Here is a 24,338-nt window from a genome sequence, read left to right on the forward strand (position 1 = left end):
GTCAACTAATCTTTGACAAAGCAGGAATGAATGTCCAATGGAAAAAAGACAGTCTCTTCAACAAATGGTGTTGGGAAAATTGGATAGCCATATGCAGAAGAATGAAACTGGACCATTTCCTTACACCACACACAATAATATACTCAAAATGGTTGAAAGACCTCAATATGAGACAGGAGTCCATGAAAATCCTAAAGGAGAACGCAGGCAACAACCTCTTCAACCTCTGCCGCAGCAACTTCTTCCTAGAAACGTCACCAAAGGTGAGGGAAGCAAGGGCAAAAATGAACTATTGGGACTTCATCAAGATAAGAAGCTTTTGCACAGCAAAAGAAACAGTCAACAAAACCAAAAGACAACCGACAGAATGGGAGAAGATATTTGCAAATGACATATCAGATAAAGGGCTAGTATCCAAGATCTATAAAGAACTTATGAAACCCAACACCCAAAGAACAAATGATCCAACCAAGAAATGGGCAGAAGGCATGAACAGACATTTTTCCAAAGAAGACATCCAAATGGCCAACAGACACATGAAAAAGTGTTCAGTATCGCTTGGCATCAGGGAAATCCAAATCAAAACCTCAATGAGATACCACCTCACACCAGTCAGAATGGCTAAAATTAACAAGTCAGGAAACAACAGATGTTGGCAGGGATGTGGAGAAAGGGGAACCCTCCTACACTGTTGGTGCAAATGCAAGCTGGTGCAGCCACTCTGGAAAACAGTATGGAGGTTCCTCAAAAAGTTGAAAATAGAGCTACCATATGATCCAGCAATTGCACTACTGGATATTTACCCCAAAGATACATATGTAGTGATCTGAAGGGGTACGTGTACCCCAATGTTTATAGCAGCAATGTCCACAATAGCCAATCTGTGGAAATAGCCAAGATGTCCATTTACAGATGAATAAATAAAGATGATGTGGTATATATATATACAATGGAATGTTATGCAGCCATCAAAAGGAATGAAATCTTGCCATTTGCAACGACGTGGATGGAACTGGAGGGTATTATGCTGAGCAAAATAAGTCAATCAGAGAAAGACATGTATCATATGACCTCACTGATAGGAGGAATTCTTAATCTCAGGAAGCAAACTGAGGGTTGCTGGAGTGGTGGGGGTTAGAAGGGATGGGGTGGCTGGGTGATAGACATTGGGGAGGGTATGTGCTATGGTAGGCTTTGTGAATTGTGTAAGACTGTTGAATCACAGACCTGTACCTCTGAAACAAATAATACATTATATGTTAAAAAAAAAAAAAAAGAAGAAAAGGAAGATAGCAGGAAGTGGAAAATGAAGGGGGGGAAATTGGAGGGGGAGATGAACCATGAGAGACTATGGATTCTGAGAAACAAACTGAGGGTTCTAGAGGGGAGGGGGTGGGGGGATGGGTTAACCTGGTGATGGGTATTAAAGAGGACACGTATTGAATGGAGCACTGGGTGTTATATGCAAATAATGATTTGGAACACTACATCAAAAACTAATGATGGTTATAACATATAAAAAATATATATATACGGTAAAGAAAATAATAAATAAATAAATAAAAATTAAATCTGAAAAAAAAAAAAAAGAGAGTACCCAGCTAAGATTTAATGTCACCTGGTTGGTTACTGTGAATTCCATCTCTGAGTATTGAAGAAACCTACCTATGAGATAATTGAATGTTGGTAGGCTTTGAGACACTGTGGTGAATGTGAAAGGAGAGGATTTTGGAGGTGAAAAAATTTATTTATATCATCCCAAATTGGGGAGGGGTCTACCTTCTTTTTTTAAAAAAATCATGGTTATTACCCTGGAATATCACACATATGCCATATACAGTGTGTTCACTCCTATAAAAGGATATTATCTCTTTGCAGGATACTCTCAACCTTGGACTTTGTACTTCTAGATCTTTATATGTCACTGCCTATATCATCTCTCTACTTGGATACTTAAATGTCCCTGTCATCTTAAACCTAAAAGCTTCAAACTGAATGCATTGTAATGTGTCCCCAGCAGTATTTTTTCTTCTGTCACATACCAGTGACATCACCCTTTTTGAGTGTCTTGGGCTAGGAACTCTGTAGTCATTCTGTATTTCTCCCCATTTTTCGCCCTCACACTCAGTTGACCACTACCTTCTATTCTGTCAGTCCTACCCAGACTTGTCTCCTAGTTCTAAGCGCCCCTGTCCTCAGCTGGATTTATTCTGGTCCTGGACGCCTTGCATCTTGACTGCTTCCAGCCGCTTTCTAATTAGTCTTTCTTTACCATCTGTCCTTCTACATTGCTGCTGGCTTCAGTATCTTCCTATCAACAAACCTGTCATGTCATTTCCCTGTCTTACAGCTCCTGGTGTCTTTCCTTTGCTTATAGAATGAATTTAAATTTATTTGAAATTTAGGTCTACAAGACTCCTTGAAATCAGGCACCAATCTTCACTTTTTGCTGTCTTCACTACTACTTGTCTCTTATGGGATTTCATTCCTTGAATGTTATCAGCTACCCTTTATCATCCCACCCTCACTCCTGATCTTGCATATGCTATTCCTGTTGCCATTTTTCTTCTCCACTAGGCACACTCTCCTATACATACTATAAGATCTGGTTGAAGTGTCATTTCCTTTTATAACTTTCTCTGACTTCTACTGGGGTTTAAGTCATTCCTTCTAGTTCAATCACTTGCATCTACACAGGGCTCTCCTATCTCTCTTGTATTATAATTCTTTGTTCATGGACCTGTTAACCCATCACCCCATTGCTCCACCCCAGCTGCATGCTGATGTCTCCTTTTTGCTCATGTTTGTATCATTAGAGCTATTGTATGCTTATAGGTATTCTAGGATAAATAAATTATAGTGGTTCGGGACCTTTAGGGAAGGCACAGACTGTCCCCCTCTTGGGGCCATAGTGTGCATTAGACTATTTAAAAATTTTTTTATTTAAATTCAATTTGGTTAACATATGGTGTATTATTAGTTTCAGGGATAGAATTTTGTGATTAATCAGTTGCCTATAACACCCAGTGCTCATTACATCAAGTGCCCTCCTTAATGTCCATCACCCAAATACCCAATCCCCCCTCCAGTAACCCTCAGTTTGTTTCCTATAGTTAAGAGTCTCTTATAGTTTGCCCCCTCTCTGTTTTTATCTTATTTTTCCTTCCCTTCCCCTATGTTCATCTGTTTTATTTCTTCAATTCCACATATGAGTGAAATCGTATGGTATTTGTCTTTCTCTGACTTATTTCACTTAGCACAATACCCTCTAGTTCCATCCATGTCATTGCAAATGACAAGATTTCATTCTTTTTGATGGCTGAGTAATATTTGATGGCTGAGTAAGTAACATCTGCTTTATTCATTAATCTGTCAGTGGACATCTGGGCTCTTTCCATAGTTTGGCTATTGTGGACATCGCTGCTATAAACATTGGGGTGCATGTGCCCCTTTGAATCACTATGTTTGTATCCTTTGGATAATGCCTAGTAGTGCAATTGCTGGGTCATAGGGTAGTTCTATTTTTAACTTTTTGAGGAACCTCCATACTGCTTTCCAGAGTGACTGATTATTAAGTGCTCTGACTCTGAGAAGCTCTGTGGTACCTGAGACCCTCTGTCTGACTAGAGTTTCCCAAATGTTTTTTCTGCATGGAACTCTTCTTTTGAAGGACATCTACTACTAGTCAATGAACACACAAACGGAAATGGTGTTCAGTACAAATTCTCTCTGAAGCATAAAAAAAGGACAAAATCCATCTTTTTGCTTCCTTATCAGCATTAGCTTCTCTTACATTTGTCCTCTTGTTTTTCTCTTCTCTTCTTCAGAAGTTTTTACCACTGAAGGTAGAAAGTGACTCTAGCCACTTTGCTAGAAGTTTATGATGTGGGTGATGGCCCTCAGGGGACTGGTGGCCAGGGTCTATGCTTAAAATGGACTGCTTTTGAATCCAGCTGATTCATGGCTTGCTAACAGTTTGCAGTGTGGTTAGCTAATATGCTATGGTGCTATTTTCTTGATTGTGTGTGGGTCACCTTTTTAATCCATTAGTGACTTGAAAAACACTGTGAATAGATGGCAAACATGTATGTAAGATTCAAGATGCATGAAGATTTTATAGGCTGGAATGAAATTATGTGAGAATTTAATAGCCATTTAAATAATGATAAATGTTAAAACCTGAACTTGGGACTAAAATAGCAATATAAACACAAGATAGAAAACATGTATTTTGGCAGCAACATGTGTAAGAGACTGTGTGTGTATGTGTGTGTGTGTGTGTGTGTGTATGAGAGAGAGAGAGAACGAGATAGAGATAATAGCTTAAAATGAGCCGGTCATGTTATATGGTGTCCAAAAAAGTCCATGTAATTTTTTAAAAAAGATTTTATTACTTATTTGAGAGAGAGGAGAGAGGGAGAGAGGGAGCATGACCGGGGGGAGGGGCAGAGGGAGAGGGAGAAGCAGACTCTCCGCAGAACAGGGAGCCTGTTGTGGGGCTTGATCCTAGGACTCTGGGATCATGATCTGAGCCAAAGGCAGATGCTTAACTTACTGAGCCACCCAGGTGCCCCAAGCAGATGCCTGAACAGGGACATGAACCCTGGGCCCTCAGATTCAATTTTTGAGCACATTTATAAAAGTATAGTATCTAGACAAAGGAGGTAGTATTCTTTTTCCATTCCACACTAGTAAAATCTTACCTGCAGTTGTGTGTTTAATGGTAGTTGCTGCTTTAAAAAAAAATTATTTAAATTCAATTAATTAACATATAGTGTATCATTAATTTCAGAGGTAGAGTTCAGTTATTCATCGGTTGTGTATAACACCCAGTTCTCATTACATCACATGCCCTCCTTAATGCCCATCACCCAGTTACCCATCCCCTCACCCACCTCCCCTTCAGCAAACCCTGTTTGTTTCCTATAGTTAAGAGTCTCTCATGGGTAGTTGCTGCTTTTAAAGAGGGCTGTAGACACTGGAGCATGCTCAATCTGGATGTCAAACAAAGGTGAGAACAAACACCACAGATGGCAGATAGAGAGCAGGTACAGAGAAGGAACTTACAGAGGTAGGGGTGCAAGATACATGTGACCCTGCAGACATCTGTCACTTGTGAAGAGGCATGCTTGGGCCAGGTGCAGCTGGAGGCACCATGTGTTTTACTTCAGGAGGAGAGCTCAATTGCCAGCTGCCTTGCATATTTGTGGAGGGGATGGGGGTAGAAAAGGAACAAGGAACTTGGATTTAGAGTTACAGCTCTAATATCAGTCTTCAAATGTTTGAAACACTGTTGTGCAGAAGAGGAATTGAGCTCATGTAGTATCATCTCGAAAGGAGATACCACCTTACACCAGTTAGAATGGCAAAAATGGACAGGGAAAGAAACAACAAATGTTGGAGAGGTTGTGGAGAAAGGGGAACCCTCTTACACTGTTGGTGGGAATGCAAGTTGGTACAGCCACTTTGGAAAACGGTGTGGAGGTTCCTCAAAAATTTAAAAATAGAGCTACCCTATGACCCAGCAATTGCACTACTGGGTATTTACCCCAAAGACACAGATGTAGTGAAAAGAAGGGCCATATGCACCCCAATGTTCATAGCAGCAATGTCTGCAATAACCAAACTGTGGAAAGAGCTGAGATGCCCTTCAACAGATGAATGGATAAAGAAGATGTAGTCCATATATACAATGGAATATTACTCAGCCATCAGAAAGGATGAATACCCAACTTTTACATCAACATGGATGGGACTGGAGGAGATTATGCTAAGTGAAATAAGTCAAGCAGAGAAAGCCAATTATCATGTGGTTTCACTATTTGTGGAACATAAGGAATAGCATGGAGGACATTAGGAGAAGGAAGGGAAAAATGGGGGGGGGGGGAGGAATTGGAGGGAGAGATGAACCACGAGAGACTATGGACCTGAGAAACAAACAGGGTTTTAGAGGGGAGGGGGGAGGGGGGATTGGTTAGCCCAGTGATGGGTATTAAGGAGGGCACGTATTGCATGGAGAACTGGGTGTTACACGAAAACAATGGATCGTGGATCACCACATCAAAAACTAATGATGTATTGTATGGTGACTAACATAACAATAAAATTAAAAAAAAAAAGATCAAGGGGAACTTGTTTCAGATTTGCAAACTAAAATATATCCTGGTGAATTATAAAGAAATTTTTTTTCCTGACTTCACTCAACTCAGCTTAGATAGCATTTTTATCTGTTCAGTTCAAGAACTATGGTGTAAATATGTAATGTAAATATTTTACCATTTCCCCCTACAAATTATGGCATATATAATTTTCTGGAACTTACTTTTCTCACTTGATAATACCTTTTGGAGATTGTACTAGCATGTAAAGAATGTCTTCATTCCTTTTTATCCTGGTTAGTATTCCATCATGTGTGTGTACCATAATTTATTTAACCAGTCCTCTATTAATGGACTCAAAGTTTTTTAAAGCAGGTAGGGCAGGATCATATTCTGTTCAGGAAAACTAACTCTAAAAGCAATATGAATATTGGGCTGAAATGGGAGAGCCTATAGATGAGGCCCTGGTGGTCAGTGTGGAGGGCATGGAAGATATAAGAGAGATTTTGGAGGAACGTCCTATTGATGCATCAGGGTGGGGGTTGGGGGCACAGCAGGTGTGAGTCTAGCTGGGGTTGAGGGGCAGGGGCACCCAGAGAAAGCAGACATTGGGCATGTGGGAGTCTGAGGTAAGATGGCTGGCAGCAGCTAGCAGCCCTGTAGGCACTGGATTGGGGAGACTGGCAAGAACAACAGCAAGGCCTAATTCATGAGGGCCTAAAGCACATGAAATTAGACAGAACCCTAATTACTATAGCCAGGGTACAAGGATCAGAGCATGATTAGTGGCAGTGGAAATGTGATGTTGTGGGTGTAGAGACACTTATCCCTAAATAATTTCTGCCTAAGGTCAGAACCTGTCCCAGTTGACTGGGGGCAGGGAGTGGAGTGTCCTTTCATTTTGTTCTGATTTCATTGACAGAGCACCCCCCCCCCCACACACACACTGCCCCATCACTCCTTGTAGGAATCCTCACACTGGATTGTGGTTTTCTGGTCCCCTCTTGCTTGCCTTTTGGCAGTTTACCATTTTCTCATCCATCATCTTCTACTATCTTTCACTCAGGCCATTCCCAGGACTGTGCCACACATTTTATCCCTAATCTTCAAAATTATTGATCCAGCTTTGCCAGGACTCTTGTTTATGCCACGCCGCTCTCACCCAGCTTTGATAGGATTAGTCTGGAAGCCTTAGATAAGTGGAGAGAGGAGGATTATAGAGTTTAGTTGCTAACCTAATGTTGACTGTTTTAATTGTGTGAACTTATGTACTTGTATGTGTTTCCAGTAAGAGGGGATCTAAGAATGTGAATGTCTTTTTCAAGGGCTTTTCCTTTAAAGGTTATTTTTCTGGAGACTCAGGAAGAATGTTGCAGTGGGCACAGTGTGATCTGGGTCCTGCCCCATCCATCCTTCCTTCCTTCCTTCCTTCCTTCCTTCCTTCCTTCCTTCCTTCCTTCCTTCCTTCCTTCCTTCCTTCCTTCTTCCCTTCCCTTCCTCTTTCTTCTTTCCTTCCTCCCTCCCTCCCTTCCTTCCTTCCAAAATTTTATTTATTTATTTTAGAGAGAGAGCCTGAGAGAGAGAGAGAGAGCATGAGCAGGGGGAGGGGCAGGGGCAGAAGGAGAAGCAAGCTCCCCACTGAGCAGGGAGCCCGATGTGGGGCTCAATTCCAGGACCCTGGGATCATGACCTGAGCTGAAGGCAGATGCTTAACTGATTGAGCCATCCAGGCACTTATCCCCATCCCCTTTCTAAACTTCAGAAAATCACCATAGATTTCCATGTCTCTTAGAGCATAGCTTCAGGGAAATTGTGACTTCTGAGTTGAGTTCCTCCAAGTAGTGTGTTGGTTTTAATCTGATTTTCTCTATTTCCAGATGCTGTGAATGAAGACCTTACTGGAAAAGCATAGCAAAAGAGCCAAGAACATGGTAAGGAGAAAATAGTAGAGAAATGGGATGAGGGTGGGGGATGACTATGCTACTAAATGGTTAAAAACCCCCAAATTGCATTTGTTCCTTCTTTTTGTCCCTGACTTCAGGTGTCCTATGTAATGTGTTCTCTCTCCTCCAAATGAAAGGTGATCTGCTATCGCAAGTCACATTGTAAATATTTAGCAAGACTTCATTTTGGGGGCACAGTTGGGTACCTGGCTGGGGTTTTGCGGGCCTATGTATAGGAACTTTTTAGCAGGAGAATGTGTGTCTGTAGGCCCTGGCCCCTGTGAGTCCAGCTCTAGCCAGTACCTGCAGCCTGCTCTGCTCCATGAGTGCTAATCTTCCTTTCTTTCTGCTTTTGGTCTCCAGTTATTCTCTCATTCTTTTCTATCAAGACCCTCAGAGGTCAGGGTCCCCAAACCTAATTCCCAAGTGCTTTTTGTCTTTCTTAGCTATCCTACCATCCTGGAGTGTTCCCTCTCATTCCTAAGATTATTTCATGATCTTGCTGGGTTAACTTTATTTTGTGCCTCAAACCTGTTGGCATCTTGAAGTCCTCAGCATTCAGGGCAATGCCGTTTAATCTTGCCATGTGGGATTGAAGGCAGAATTAGAAAGTAATTATCAAGGAATTCTCAAATGGCTAAAGGATGTCTAGGAGAGGGTAGCATGGGGAAGAATACAAGTTAGCCTCTCGTAGGGATGGCCAGTTGGATAGGGAGAGCAGGGAAGAGGAGCAGGGCATTCTACTTTTTGACGTGCTGTCTGTATCCTAATCTGTTTTTTTCTGTGAGCATTTTATTCTGTATATATATATTCAAACATACATATGCATATATACAGAAAGGTACACAAATCATTAAGTGTACAAATTGATGAATTTTCTCAAAGTGAACTATCCATGCAACTGACACTCTAGAAATGTACATTAACCCCCCAAAAGCCCCCAGGTATATCTCCTTCCAGGCACTCCTGACTCCCCAAAAGAGTAACCATCATGCTAACTCCTAACACCATGGATTAATTTGACCTATTTTTTTACATAGCCATGGTTGTTCATTTTCACTGTTCTTATTGCATCGTATGAATGTATTACAAATTACATATTCTCTTTATTGTTGGGTATTTGGGTAGCTTCCAGTTTTGTTTTGTTTTTTTCTTCTCATTCCCCCTCCCTGGAAGTTTATTTTTATTTATTTACTTATTTTATTTTATTATGTAATGCTATCACCATACATTACATCATTAGTTTTTCTTTTCTTTTTTTTTTATTATTATGTTATGTTAATCACCATACATCATTAGTTTTTGATGTAGTGTTCCATGATTCATTGTTTGCGTATAACACCCAGTGCTCCATGCAATATGTGCCCTCTTTAATACCCATCACCAGGCTAACCCATCCTCCCACCCCCCTCCCCTCTAGAATCCTCAGTTTGTTTTTCAGAGTCCATCGTCTCTCATGGTTCGTCTCCCCCTCCAATTTCCCCCCCTTCATTCTTCCCCTCCTGCTATCTTCTTCTTCTTCATCTTTTTTTTTTAAACATATAATGTATTATTTGTTTCAGAGGTACAGATCTGTGATTCAACAGTCTTACACAATTCACAGCACTCACCATAGCACATACCCTCCCCAATCTCTATCACCCAGCGACCCCACCCTCCCACCCCCCACCACTCCAGCAACCCTCAGTTTGTTTCCTGAGATTAAGAATTATTCATATCAGTGAGGTCATACGATACATGTCTTTCTCTGATTGACTTATTTTGCTCAGCATAATACCCTCCAGTTCCATCCACGTTGTTGCAAATGGCAAGATTTCATTCCTTTTGATGGCTGCATAATATTCCATTGTATATATATACCACATCATCTTTATTCATTCATCTGTTGATGGACATCTTGGCTCTTTCCACAGTTTGGCTATTGTGGACAATGCTGCTATAAACACTGGGGTGCACGTACCCCTTCAGATCCCTACATTTGTATCTTTGGAGTAAATATCCAGTAGTGCAATTGTTGGATCATATGGTAGCTCTATTTTCAACTTTTTGAGGAACCTCCATACTGTTTTCCAGAGTGGTTGCACCAGCTTGCATTTGCACCAACAGTGTAGGAGGGTTCCCCTTTCTCCCCATCCCCGCCAACATCTGTCATTTCCTGACTTGTTAATTTTAGCCATTCTGACTGGTGTGAGGTGGTATCTCATTGAGGTTTTGATTTGGATTTCCCTGATGCCGAGCGATGTTGAGCACTTTTTCATGTGTCTGTTGGCCATTTGGATGTCTTCTTTGGAAAATGTCTGTTCATGTCTTCTGCCCATTTCTTGATTGGATCATTTGTTCCTTGGGTGTTGAGTTAATAAGTTCTTTATAGATTTTGGATACTAGCCCTTTATCTGATATGTCATTTGCAAATATCTTCTCCCATTCTGTCGGTTGTCTTTTGGTTTTGTTGACTTTCTTTCGCTGGGCAAAAGCTTTTTATCTTGATGAATTCCCAATAGTTCATTTTTGCCCTTGCTTCCCTTGCCTTTGGCAATGTTTCTAGGAAGAAGTTGCTGCAGCTGAGATCGAAGAGATTGCTGCCTGTGTTCTGCTTTAGGATTTTGATGGACTCCTGTCTCACATTGAGGTCTTTCAACCATTTTGAGTCTATTTTTGTGTGAGTTGTAAGGAAATGGTCCAGTTTCAATTCTGCATGTGGCTGTCCAATTTTCCCAAAACCATTTGTTGAAGAGACTGTCTTTTTTCCACTGGATATTCTTTCCTGCTTTGTCGAACATTAGTTGGCCATAGAGTTGAGGGTCCATTTCTGGGCTCTCTATTGTGTTCAACTGATCTATGTGTCTGTTTTTGTGCCAGTACCATACTGTCTTGATGATGACAGCTTTGTAATAGAGCTGGAAGTCCGGAATTGTGATGCTGCCAGCTTTGCTTTTCTTTTTCAACATTCCTGTGGGTAATCGGGGTCTTTTCTGGTTCCATACAAATTTTAGGATTATTTGTTCCATTTCCTGGAAAAAAGTGGATGGTCTTTTGATAGGGATTGCATTGAATGTGTGGATTGCTCTAGGTAGCATTGACATCTTCACAATATTTCTTCTTCCAATCCATGAGCATGGAACATTTTTCCATTTCTTTGTGTCTTTCTCAATTTCTTTCATGAGTATTTTATAGTTTTCTGAGTACAGATTCTTTGCCTCTTTGGTTAGATTTATTCCTAGGTATCTTATGGTTTTGGGTGCAGTTGTAAATGGGATCTACTCCTTAATTTCTCTTTCTTCTGTCTTGTGGTTGGTGTATAGGAATGCCACTGATTTCTGTGCATTGATTTTATATCCTGCCACTTTACTGAATTCCTGTATGAGTTCTGGCAGTTTTGGGGGTGGAGTCTTTTGGGTTTTCCACATAAAGTATCATATCATCTGCAAAGACTGAGAGTTTGACTTCTTCTTTGCTGAATGGATGCCTTTTCTTTCTTTTTGTTGTCTGATTGCTGTGGCTAGAACTTCTAATACTATGTTGAATAGCAGTGGTGATAGTGGACATCCCTGCCGTGTTCCTGACCTTAGGGGGAAAGCTCTCAGTTTTTCCCCATTGAGAATGATATTGGCTGTGGGTTTTTCAAAGATGGCTTTTATGATATTGAGGTATGTACCCTCTCTCCCTATACTCTGAAGAGTTTTGATCAAGAAAGGATGCTGTACTTTGTCAAATGCTTTTTCTGCATCTACTGAGAGGATTGTATGGGTCTTTTTTTTTTTGTGCAAAATCATGGTTTTATTAAAGCATGGGGACAGAACCCTTAGGCAGAAAGAGTGGCTACACGAGGGTTGTGTGGGGTGACTGATTATATACTTGGGAGCTGGGGGAGGTAAGGAAAAGGAAGGTTTCAAAAGGATTTTCGTATGTTTTTTTCTTGTTCTTTCTTTTATTAATGTATTGTATCACATTGATTGTTTTGCAGATGTTGAACCAACCTTGCAGCCCAGGAATAAATCCCACTTGGTCTTGGTGAATAATCCTTTTAATATACTGTTGGATCCTATTGGCTAGTATTGTGGTGAGAATTTTTGCATCCATTCATCAAGGATATTGGTCTGTAATTCTCCTTTTTGATGGGGTCTTTGTCTGGTTTGGGGATCAAGGTAATGGTGGCCTCATAAAACGAGTTTGGAAGTTTTCCTTCCATTTCTATTTTTTGGAACAGTTTCGGAAGAATAGGTATTAATTCTTCTTTAAATGTTTGGTAGAATTCCCCTGGGAAGCCATCTGGCCCTGGGCTCTTGTTTATTGGGAGATTTTTGATGACTGCTTCAATTTCCTTAGTGGTTATAGGTCTGTTCAGGTTTTCTATTTCTTCCTGGTTCAGTTTTGGTAGTTGATACATCTCTAGGAATGCATCCATTTCTTCTAGGAATGCATCCATTTCTTCCAGATTCTTCTTCTAATTTGTTGCCATATAGTTGCTCATAATATGTTCTTATAATTGTTTGTATTTCTTTGATGTTGGTTGTGATCTCACCTCTTTCCTTCATGATTTTATTTATTTGGTTCTTTCTCTTTTCTTTTTGATAAATCTGGCCAGGGGCTTATCAATCTTATTAATTCTTTCAAAGAACCAGCTCCTAGTTTCGTCGATGTATTCTACTGTTCTTTTGGTTTCTATTTCATTGATTTCTGCTCTGATCTTTATTATTTCTCTTCTCTTGCTGGGTTTAGGCTTTATTTGCTGTTCTTTCTCCAGCTCCTTTAGGTGTAGGGTTAGGTTGTGTATTTGAGATCTTTCTTGTTTTTTGAGAAAGGCTTGTATTGCTATATACTTTCCTCTGAGGACAGCCTTTGTTGCATCCCCAAGATTTTGAACAGTTGTGTTTTCGTTTTCATTTGTTTCCATGAATTTTTTAAATTCTTCTTTAATTTCCTGGTTGACCCATTCATTCTTTAGTAGGATGCTCTTTAGCCTCCATGTATTTGAGTTCTTTCCAACTTTCCTCTTGTGATTGAGTTCTAGTTTCAAAGCACTGTGGTCTGAAAATAGGCAGGGAATGATCCCAATCTTTTGGTACTGGTTGAGACCTGATTTGTGACCCAGGAAGTGATCTATTCTGGAGAATGTTCCATGGGCACTAGAGAAGAATGTGTATTCTTTTGCTTTGGGATGGAATGTTCTGAATATATCTGTGAAGTCCATTTGGTCCAGTGTGTCTTTTAAAGTTTTATTTCCTTGTTGATCTTTTGCTTAGATGATCTGTCCATTTCAGTGAGGGGGGTGTTAACGTCCCTCACTATTATTGTATTTTTGTCGATGTGTTTCTTTGCTTTTGTTATTAATTGGCTTATATAATTGGCTGCTCCCCATGTTAGGGGCATAGATATTTACAATTTTTAGATCTTCTTGTTAGGTAGACCCTTTAAGTAGGATATAGTGTCCTTCCTCATCTCTTATTACAGTCTTTGTTTTAAAATCTCATTTGTCTTATATAAGGATTGCCACCCCAGCTTTCTTTTGGTGTCCATTAGCATGGTAAATGGTTTTCCACCCCCTCATTTTCAATCTGGGGGTGTCTTTGGGTCTAAAATGAGTCTCTTGCAGCCAGCATAATGATGGGTCTTGTTTTTCAATCCAATCTGATAGCCTGTGTCTTTTGATTGGGGCATTTAGCCCATTTACATTCAGGGTAACTATTGAAAGATAGGAATTTAGTGCCATTGTATTGCCTGTAAGGTGACTGTTACTGTATATTGTCTGTGTTCCTTTGTGGTCTGTATTACTTTTAGGCTCTCTCTTTGCTTCGAGGACCCCCTTCAATATTTCTTGTAGGGCTGGTTTTGTGTTTGCAAATTCCTTTAGTTTTTGTTTGTCCTGGAAGCTTTTTATCTCTCCTTCTATTTTCAATGACAGCCTAGCTGGATATAGTATTCTTGGCTGCATATTTTTCTCGTTTAGTGCTCTGAATATATCATGCCAGTCCTTTCTGGCCTGCCAGGTCTCTGTGGATAGGTCTGTTGCCAATCTAATGTTTCTACCATTGTAGGTTACAGATCTCTTCTCCCAAGCTGCTTTCAGGATTTTCTCTTTGTCTCTGGGACTCGTAAGTTTTACTATTCGATGTCAGGGTGTTGACCTATTTTTATTGATTTTGAGAGGGGTTCTCTGTGCCTCCTGGATTTTGATGCCTGTTTCCTTCCCCAAATTAGGGAAGTTCTCTGCTATAATCTGCTCCAATATACCTTCCGCCCCCCTCTCTCTTTCTTCTTCTTCTGGGATTCCAATTATTCTAATGTTGTTTCATCTTATGGTATCACTTATCTCTTGAATTCTGCCCTCGGATCCAGTAGTTCTTTATCTCTCTTTTTCTCAGCTTCTTTTTTTCCCATCATTTGGTCTAATGTATCACTAATTCTCTCTTCTGCCTCATTTATCGTAGCAGTTAGAGCCTCCATTTTTTATTGCACCTCCTTAATAGCCTTTTTGATTTTGACTTGGTAGATTTTTGTTCTTTCATTTCTCCAGAAAGGGTTCCTCTAATATCTTCCATGCTTTCTTCAAGCCCAGCTAGTATCTTTAAAATCATCATTCTGACCTCTAGTTCCGACATCTTACTAATGTCCGTATTGATTAGGTCCCTGGCAGTTGGTATTGCCTCTTGTTCTTTTTTTTGAGGTGATTTTTTCTGTCTTGTCATTTTGTCCAGAGGAGAAAAGATGAATGAGAGAAGAAAATGTTAACAGGGTAAAACAGGGTAAAAACGTCCCCAGAAAATATACTCTAAACATATTAGAAAAGACCTGAAAGCTGGGGGGAAAAAAGGGGAAAGGAAGAAAAAAGAGTAAGAAAAAAAAAAAAAAAGAAAAAGATAGAAACAAATAAACAAAACCAAAACAGAACAATACAAAAAGAGAATATGGTCAAATATGATCAGGGTGGCACATATATGAGTGCCACACACTAGATTTTGGGTGTATTTTGGTCTGTTAGAAGAAAGTGCCTCCCAAAATTTTAAAGAAAGAAAAACTTATATATGTACAAAAATAAGGGTTAATATGATGAAGGGATGGAATATGATTGTAAAGATAAAAATTATAAAAGATTTTATAAAAGGAATTGATAAGATAAGAAGTTCGTTGAAAAAAGAAAGAAGAGGATTAAAAAAAAGGGGGAGAGAATGTGATCAGGCAGGAGACTAGAACAAAGCCATACACTAGAGATTTAGGGTATATTTTGATCTGTTAGAAGAAACTGTATCCCAAAATTTTAAAGAGAGAACAACTTATATATATATGCCAAAAATAAGGTTAAGTACTGTGAAGGGATAGATTATTACTCTAAAAATGAAAAATAAAAAAGATTTTTAAAAAAGGGATAAGGTTATTTGACCATTGAGTTGAGGGTCCATATCTGGGCTCTCTATTCTGTTCCATTGGTCTATATGTCTGTTTTTGTGCCAGTACGATGCTGTCTTGGTGATCACTGCTTTGTAATATAGTTTGAAATCGGGCAATGTGATGCCCCCAGCGTTGTTTTTCTTTTTCAACATTTCCTTGCTGATTCGGGGTCTTTTCTGATTCCATACAAATTTTAGGATTGTTTGTTCTAGCACTTTGAAAAATGTCATTGGAATTTGGATCAGGATGGCGTTGAAGGTATAGATTGCTCTGGGCAGCATAGACATTTTAACAACGTTTATTCTTCCGATCCATGAGCATGGAATGTTTTTCCATCTTTTTGTGTCTTCTTCAATTTCTTTCATGAGTGTTCTGTAGTTCCTAGAGTATAGATCCTTTACCTCTTTGGTTAGGTTTATTCTGAGGTATCTTACGGTTTTTGGTGCTATTGTAAATGGAGTCGTTTCTCTAATTTCTCTTTCTACAGTTGCATTGCTAGTGTATAAGAAAGAAACTGATTTCTGTGCATTGATTTTGTATCCTGCCACATTACTGAATTGCTGTATGAGTTCTAGTAATTTGGGGGTGGAGTCTTTTGGATTTTCCACATAAAGTATCATGTCATCTGTGAAGAGAGAGAGTTTGACTTCTTCTTTGCCAATTTGAATACCTTTTATTTCTTTTTGTTGTCTGATTGCTGTTGCTAGGACTTCTAGTACTATGTTGAACAATAGTGGTGAGAGTGGGCATCCTTTTTGTGTTCCTGATCTTAAGGGAAAGGCTCTCAGCTTTTCCCCACTGAGGATGATATTCGCTGTGGGTTTTTCATACATGGATTTTTTTGAACTTGAGGAATGTTCCCTCTATTTTTATACTCTGAAGAGTTTTAATCAGGAAAGGATGCTGTATTTTGTCAAATCCTTTTTCTGCATCAATTGAGAGGATATATGGTTTTTCTCTCTCCTCTTATTAATGTGTTCTATCACATTGATTGATTTACTCATGTTGAACCACGCTTGCATCCTGGGGATAAATCCCACTTGGCCCTGGTGGATGATCCTTTTAATGTATTGTTGGATCCTATTGGCTAGGATTTTGTTGAGGATTTTGGAATCCATATTCATCAACGATATCGGTCTGAAATTCTCCTTTTTGATGAGGTCTTTGCCTGGTTTGGGGATTAAGGTAATGCTGGCCTCATAGAATGAGTCTGGAAGCTTTCCTTCTGTTTCTATTTTTTGAAACAGCTTCAGAAGAATAGGTATTATTTCTTCTTTGAAAGTTTGGTAGAATGCCCCAGGGAATCCATCAGGCCCTGGACTCTTGTTTTTTGATCACTGCTTCAATCTCGTTACTGGTTATTGGCCTATTCAGGTTGTCAATTTCTTCCTGTTTCAGTCTTGGCACTTTATAGGTTTCCAGGAAGGCCCCCATTTCATCCAGAGTGCTCAGTTTATTGGCCTACAGTTGTTGATAATAATTTCTAATAATTGTTTCCATTTCCTTGGTGTTAGTCGTGATCTCTCCCCTTTCATTCGTAATTTTATTAATTTGGGTCCTTTCTCTTTTCTTTTGGATAAGTCTGGCAGTGGTTTATCAGTCTTATTAATTCAGCAAACCAGCTTCTAGTTTCATTGATCTCGTCTACTGTGTTTCTCATTTCTAATTCATTGATCTCTGCTCTAATCTTAATTATTTCTTTTCTAATGCATGGCTTAGGCGTTGTTTGTTGCTTTTTCTCTAGTTCTTTAAGGTGTAAAATTAGTTGGTGAATTTGGGATTTTTCTATTTTTTTGAGTAATGCTTGGGCGGCTATGTATTTCCCCCTTAGGACTGCCTTTGCAGTATCTCTTAGCTTTTGGACTGATGTGTTTTCATTCTCATTGATTTCCATGAATTGTTTAAGTTCTTCTTTGATTTCCTGGTTGACCCAAACATTCTTGAGCAGAGTGGTCTTTAGCTTCCAAGTGTTTAAATTTCTGCCAAATTTTTTCTTGTGATTGAGTTCCAGCTTTAAAGCACTATGGTCTGAGAATATGCAGGGAATAATCTCAATCTTTTGGTATCAGTTGAGACCTGATTTGTGACCGAGTATGTGGTCTATTCTGGAGAACGTTCTATGTGTGCTCGAGAAGAATGAGTATTCTGTTGTTTTAGGGTGGAATGTTCTGTGTATGTCCTGAGGTCCATCTGGTCCAGTGTGTCATTCTAAGCTCTTGTTTCCTTGTTCATTTTCTGCTTAGATGATCTGTCTATTGCTGAGACTGGAGTACTGAGGTCTCCTACAGTTAACATATTGTCATCAATATGACTCTTTATTTTGGTTAACAGTTGGCTTATGTAGATGGCTTCTCCCATGTTGGGGGTGTAGATATTTACAATAGTTAGATCTCCTTGTTGGATAGACCCTTTAAGAATGATATAGTGTCCTTCTGTGTCTCTAACTACAATCTGTAGCTTAAAATCTAATTTGTCTTATATAAGAATTCCTACCCCAGCTTTCTTTTGAGGTCTGTTGGCATGGAAGATGCATCTCCATCCCTTCTCTTTCAGTCTGGATGTATCTTTAGGTTCGAAATGAGTCTCTTGTAGACAGCATATGGATGGGTCCTGTCTTTTTATCCAATCTGCAACCCTGTGCCGTTTTATGGGAGCATTTAGGCTCTTCCCTTTGAGAGTGATTATTGAAAAATATGAATTTATTGTCATCATGTTGCCTGTGAAGACCTTGTTTTTATAGATTGTCTCTTTAAATTTCTTTTCTATATCACTCTTGGGGTCTTTCTCCTTTTATAGAATCCCCCTTAATATTTCTTGCAGGGCCAGCTTAGTGGTCACATAATCTTTCAGATTCTGCCAGTCTCTGCATCTTTCCATCCATTCTAAATGACAGCCTTGCCGGCAAAAGTATTCTTTGCTGCATGTTCTTCTCGTTTAGTACGCCGAATATGTCTTGCCAGGGCTTTCTGGCCTGCCAGGTCTCTGTGGCTAGGTGTGACATTATTCTGATGTTCCTCCCTCTGTACATAAGGAATCTCTTCCCCCTAACTGCCGTTAAGATGGTTTCCTTGGTTCTAAGATTTGTGAGTTTTACTATTACCTGCCGGGGTGTTGGCCTGTTTTCCTTGATCTTGGGAGGGGTCCTCTCTGCCTCTAGTACATGAATGTTTGTTTCATTCCCCAGATTAGGGAAGTTCTCAGCTACGATTTGCTCAAATACATCTTCTAGTCCTCTCTCTCTCTCCACCCCCTCAGGGATCCCAATAATTCTGACATTGGAACGTTTCATGGTGTCACTTATTTCTCTGATTCTGTTTTCATGGATTCTGAGTTGTTTTTCCCTGGCCTCCTCTTTTCCCTTTTTGTCTATTAATTGGTCTTGCAGGTCACTAATTTGTTCTTCTGCTTTGCTTACCCTAGCTGTTAGATTATCTAGATTAGATTGGATCTCATTGATAGCATTTTTAAGTTCTGCCAATTCAGCTTTCATTTCTGCCCTTAGAGACTCTATGTTGCCATTAATTGATTTCTCCATCCTAGCTATCGTCTTCAGAATTGCTAGCCTGAATTCCATCTCCGACATCTTGGTTATATTGAATCCATTTGTAAATCTGTGGAATAAGTCATAGTCTCTGAGTCTTTCCAATTTGGGGGGTTCCTCCTCCTCGTCATTTTGTTGAGGGGTGGTTGAGGGAATGTATAGAGTCCAAATTATTGACCACGACCCAAGCAAGATGCACCTATTTTCTAGGGACCTTAGGGTGGCTGGCCTCTTGTTTTCCCAACCTGTCTTCTGGGGGAGTAGCCTGCCACGCTGTTACTCAGGCAACCCTGTTTGGGCAGAGTTGCCTTGCCCCCTGTGGTGGGGGATGGGCTCAGTGAAAACCGATTTTTGGGGGCCTTTGTTCTCTGGCGGCTCTCTGGGTCTCATCGATAGAGCAGATCAGACCATTTCCAACCCTCTACCTCAGAGCAGAGAGATTGCAGTCTGGTCTTCAGTGAGCTCTCCAGACCACACTATCTCTGTTTCTGTCTGTGCTTCTATAAACTGTAACATTCTGGGTTGTGTGCCCCTCAGCATTGCTCCCAGTCCTCGTCTCCAGGTCGGGGCAGAAATCTGCCTTTGTGCTTCTAAAACCACCAGCCACCCCTCGTTTGCACACGTAGCCCCGCCCCCATGGGGGGCTGCCCCAAAGTCTTTTCCCCACTGCTACCAGTCCCTGAGTCTGTGCCCTGTCCCCAGCATGGGAGGCTATCGCTCACCCGCGGTGTTGGATCCAGATAGCTGTCTCCCTCCCCCTTCAGTTTATCCTCTGATATTTGCCCATGGAATCATGGCTGCCTACTTCGTACCTCAAAACCAACCGCCTGTGATATTCTGTTTGTAGAGATCCAGATCTATCTTCTTCCATCTCAGGCTGATTTCATGGGTGTTCAGAGTGGTCTGGTAGATATACAGCTCAATTCTGGGGACCAGTTGGAATAGGGTCCCGTAGTCCTCCACCATCTTTCCCCCCCTCAATAAGGTGCTTTTATAAAACTGAGATTTAGGAGACTTTGAGGCCTAATTGCTGTTTGGTATGGATTATTTTTGTGACAGACTCAAATGCAGAATTTGAACACTGATCTAGATATTCCCTAATGTGCATTCTGGTCTGATATTATGGAGAAGGAAAACTTAGGTATGATTCTCCCACAGTGATTTCCTTCTAATGGTAGAATCTTGTACACATTGTACTACTCTTCATTTATTTCTTCATTCACCTGCCAACATCATGAACTGTATGCATTTTCTTTCCAGGGTGGGCATTTTCTTTATTGTTTTTTCCTTTGTCAAGATATTTCTGCACAAATTCTTGCTTTCCTTAATTTCCATTGGAAAACAACTCCTAGTGTCTTTGGAAGAAGGACCTATGGTTAGTAATTTCTGTTTACTAATCTTGGTTTGACGTGCCTTATAGCCACTTTGGTTGCTGTTTGGGTAATAATTATGGTCCTATTCATGATTGAGCTAAGCCTTTTTGCATCCTGAAGGTGACTACATGGGACAATGATTATGTTGATTAAATTCTTACTTCATTGGACTTGTTATTACTTTTGCATGGTGTATAACTGCCATTTGGTCATACAATTTTCCAGTGATATAAGAAAAACATGTAATTTTGGCCATGGGGAATTAAGTCTTCTGGGGCCTATGAGAAATAAGCATAGAAAAGACAAACTATGGGGGTGCCTGGGTGGCTCAGTCAGTTAGGCATCTACCTTTTGCTCAGGTCATGATCCCAGCATCCTGTGATTGAGCCCTACATTGGGCTCCATGCTCAGCAGAGAGCCTGCTTCTCCCTCTCCCTCTGCCTGCCTGCCTGTCTGCCTATCTCTCTCAAATAAATAAATAAAATCTTAAAAAAAGAGAAAAGACAAACTATGACATATGCTCAATTGTTTATTTTGAATCTTTATGCAGTTCAGTCTTTTGATTTTACTGAATCCAGAATAATATAGAATTCCATTTGAAGAACAGTAGAGGAAGATGTACTGAGCCTTGATATTAACATAGTAGCTTTGATCTCTAGAACAGTGACTTTATATTTTTGGCTAAGATAATTTGTGCCAAACTACAAAGTTCCTAAAATTTAACCTTTCAAAAGACAAATCCTTACTTGAACTCCAACTACCAAAAATATTGAGTTTTCTAAATTTAGTTCTAAATGACATTGATTTTGCCCATTCACCATTTCCTAACTTAAGGTTTAAATCTTCCTAGAGAAGAAATGAAACTATCACCAAAGGAAAGAAATAGTGTAACTTATTTAAAATAAAATGGTAAGATAAACTCTTTGCAAGTATAATGAGAAATTTTCATGATTCAATGTTATGTCTTGGCTCAGGTTTCTACTCTTTGGATTAACTATTCTTCCATCGGTTTCTCACTCATAATAATAATAACTTTGTGACTGAATAAATCCCAACTGCTTTGAATTATCCCTTGAATGGCTATATGTTCCTGATTTCATATTACTGTCTGTTATATTGGATGACAAATTTTTCTCCAAACTCACATATGTCCCTGGATTCCATATAGGTGGAATCAAGACTTCCACTACCATGCTGAAACTGTCCAAATCCTGACTCAGACTGCCCGTGATTTTCACTCTGCCCCTGAAGAGGCCCTGATTGTCTAGAGATATCTGTAGAGTGTCCATGGCTAGATCCTTGTCTCCATCCAGTACCAGTGTCTGAGTGTCCATGACCAGACTCAGACTGTCCATGATTATTTTTTCTCTGCCCTTTATGAGACTCAGAGCATTTAGAGCTGTCTCTTACATGGCCATGGGCAGATCCATGTTGGTTTCCTGAGCCAGATCCAGATTGGCTCTCGGAATCTTCAGTGTGCCCTTCGCTATCACTGTCCTGACTAATACTGGACCCCCGGTTTCTCACTGGCCTGAATTCAGATGACGATTGTCCATGCCCAGACTGCGATTGTCTAGAGCCATGCGCCCAAGAGGATGATTGCTGGTGGTGAGATCCTGAGTCAGAGTGCCCACCATCAGCTGCCTGACCCTCATGGGATCCTGCATGTCTAGAGTTGTCATGTGCCTGCTCATGGTGGGATCCTTGTCTCCCCCTGGTACTGGATTGAGACTGTCCATGGACAGAATCAAACTGTTCTGGGGAGGATATCTGGTAGAAGTAATACCCTGAGTGCTCAGGACTGCCATGTTCACTGCCATGTTGTCTCCTTTGCTTGGACCTGGACCATTCCTGGACTGAGCCTGACTGAGTATCTGAGTCTTCTGACTGTCCTTCACCATCACCAGACTGACTGATACTGGATCCCTGGTGTCTGCTGTCATCAGATCCAGAAGAGGTTTGTCCATGTCCAGTTTCCCAGTGCCTGGAGCTATCCTGTGACTGCTCACGGTGGTGCCCTTCTCTTTCCTTGGTGGTAGATCCTGAGTCTCGGTGGGCAGAGTCAGACTGCCTATGGGTGCCTGTCTGTCCTTGATGGGTCCCAGAGTGTCTGGATCTGTCTCCTGACTGCTCAGGGTGGTGCCCTTGTCTTTCTCTGGTGCTGGATCCTGAGTCTCGGTGGGCAGAGTCAGACTGCCCGTGGATGGCTGTCTGTCCTTGATGGGTCCCAGAGTGTCTGGATCTTTCTCCTGACCGCTCAGGGTGGTGCCCTTGTCGTTCCGTGGTGCTGGATCCTGAGTCTGCGTGGGTTGAGTCAGACTGCCTATGGGTGCCTGTCTGCCCTTGATGGGACCCTGACTGTCTGGATCTGTCAGCTGACTGCCCATGTGTAGACCCATATTGGTTTCTTGAGCTGGACCCAGAATTTCCATGGGTCTTTAGGAATCCTCTACCTGAATCTTCTGAATGTCCTTTGCTGATGCTGGCCAGACTCACGCTGGTTCCCTGATGTCTGCTTGCTCTGGATCCAGAGGACAGTTGTCCATGTTCAGTGCCTGAGCATCTGGATCTGTCTGCTGACTGCTCATGATGTGATTCTTGTCTTCCTCTTGGGCTCGATGTTGACTGTCCATGGTAGGAGTCAGTGTGTCCCCGAGAGGATGACTCTCCACCATGAGACCGTGACTGTCTAGGGGTATCTGTAGAGTGTCTAGGACTAGATCCTTGTCTCCTTCCGGTACCAGTGTCTGAGTGTCCATGACCAGACTCAGACTGTCCATGATTGTTTCTCTGCCCTTGACGAGACTCAGAGCATCTAGAGCTGTCTCCTACATGGCCATGGGTAGATCCATGTTGGTTTCCTGAGCCAGATCCAGATCGGCTCTCAGAATCTTCAGTGTGCCTTTTGCTATCACTGTCGTGACTAATACTGGACCCCTGGTTTCTCACTGGCCTGAATTCAGATGATGATTGTCCATGCCCAGACTGCGATTGTCTAGAGTCATGTGCCCGAGAGGATGATTGCTGGTGGTGAGATCCTGAGTCAGAGTGCCCACCATCAGCTGCCTGACCCTCATGGGATCCTGCATGTCTAGAGTTGTCATGTGCCTGCTCATGGTGGGATCCTTGTCTCCCCCTGGTACTGGATTGAGACTGTCCATGGACAGAATCAAACTGTTCTGGGGAGGATATCTGGTAGAAGTAATACCCTAAGTGCTCAGGGCTGCCGTGTGCACTGCCATGTTGTCTCCTTTGCATGGACCTGGACCATTCCTGGACTGAGCCTGACTGAGTATCTGAGTCTTCTGATTGTCCTTCACCGTCACTGGACTGACTGATACTGGATCCCTGGTGTCTGCTGTCATCAGATCCAGAAGAGGTTTGTCCATGTCCAGTTTCCCAGTGTCTGGAGCTATCCTGTGACTGCTCACGGTGGCACCCTTGTCTTTCCCTGGTGGTGGATCCTGAGTCTCGGTGGGAAGAGTCAGACTGTCTTTGTTTGGCCCTCTGCCCTTTATGGGACCCTGACTGCCTGGATCTCTCAGCTGACCTGCTCTGGGTAGACCCATGTTGATTCCTTGATGTGGAACCAGTTCTTTTGTGGATCATTGAGGATTCTCTACATGAATCTTCTGAATGTCCTTCAGTGTCACTGGCTTGACTCACACTGGATCCCCGATGCCTGCTTGCCCTGGATCTGGAGGATTGTTGTCCATATTCAGTGCCTGAATGTTTGGATCTGTCTGCTGACTGCTCATGCCAAGGTTCTTGTCTTCCTCTTGTGCTTGGTTTTGACTGCCTATGGAAGGAGCCAGTGTATCCCTGAGAGGATGTGTCTCCATAAGGAGACCTGGATTGTCTAGAGGTGTGTGTAGAGTGTCCATGACTAGATCCTTGTCTTCGTCTGGTACCAGAGCTTGACCGTCTATGGGTAGACTTAGACTGTGCATGATGGTCTGTCTGCCATTGATGAGACCCAGAGCATCTTGAGCTGTCT

The 24,338-nt window shown here is 41.3% G+C and overlaps 1 pseudogene; it reads right to left on the minus strand.

Annotated features, from left to right (window-relative positions):
* LOC118000377 overlaps positions 1 to 21,696 on the minus strand; it is a 29,189-nt pseudogene extending 7,493 nt beyond the window's left edge.
* Positions 21,697 to 24,338: the final 2,642 nt, after the last annotated feature.

Source organism: Mirounga leonina, unplaced genomic scaffold, assembly GCF_011800145.1.
Source record: "Mirounga leonina isolate KUSES-001 unplaced genomic scaffold, KU_Mleo_1.0 Mir_493, whole genome shotgun sequence".
Classification (NCBI taxonomy): Eukaryota; Metazoa; Chordata; class Mammalia; order Carnivora; family Phocidae; genus Mirounga; species Mirounga leonina.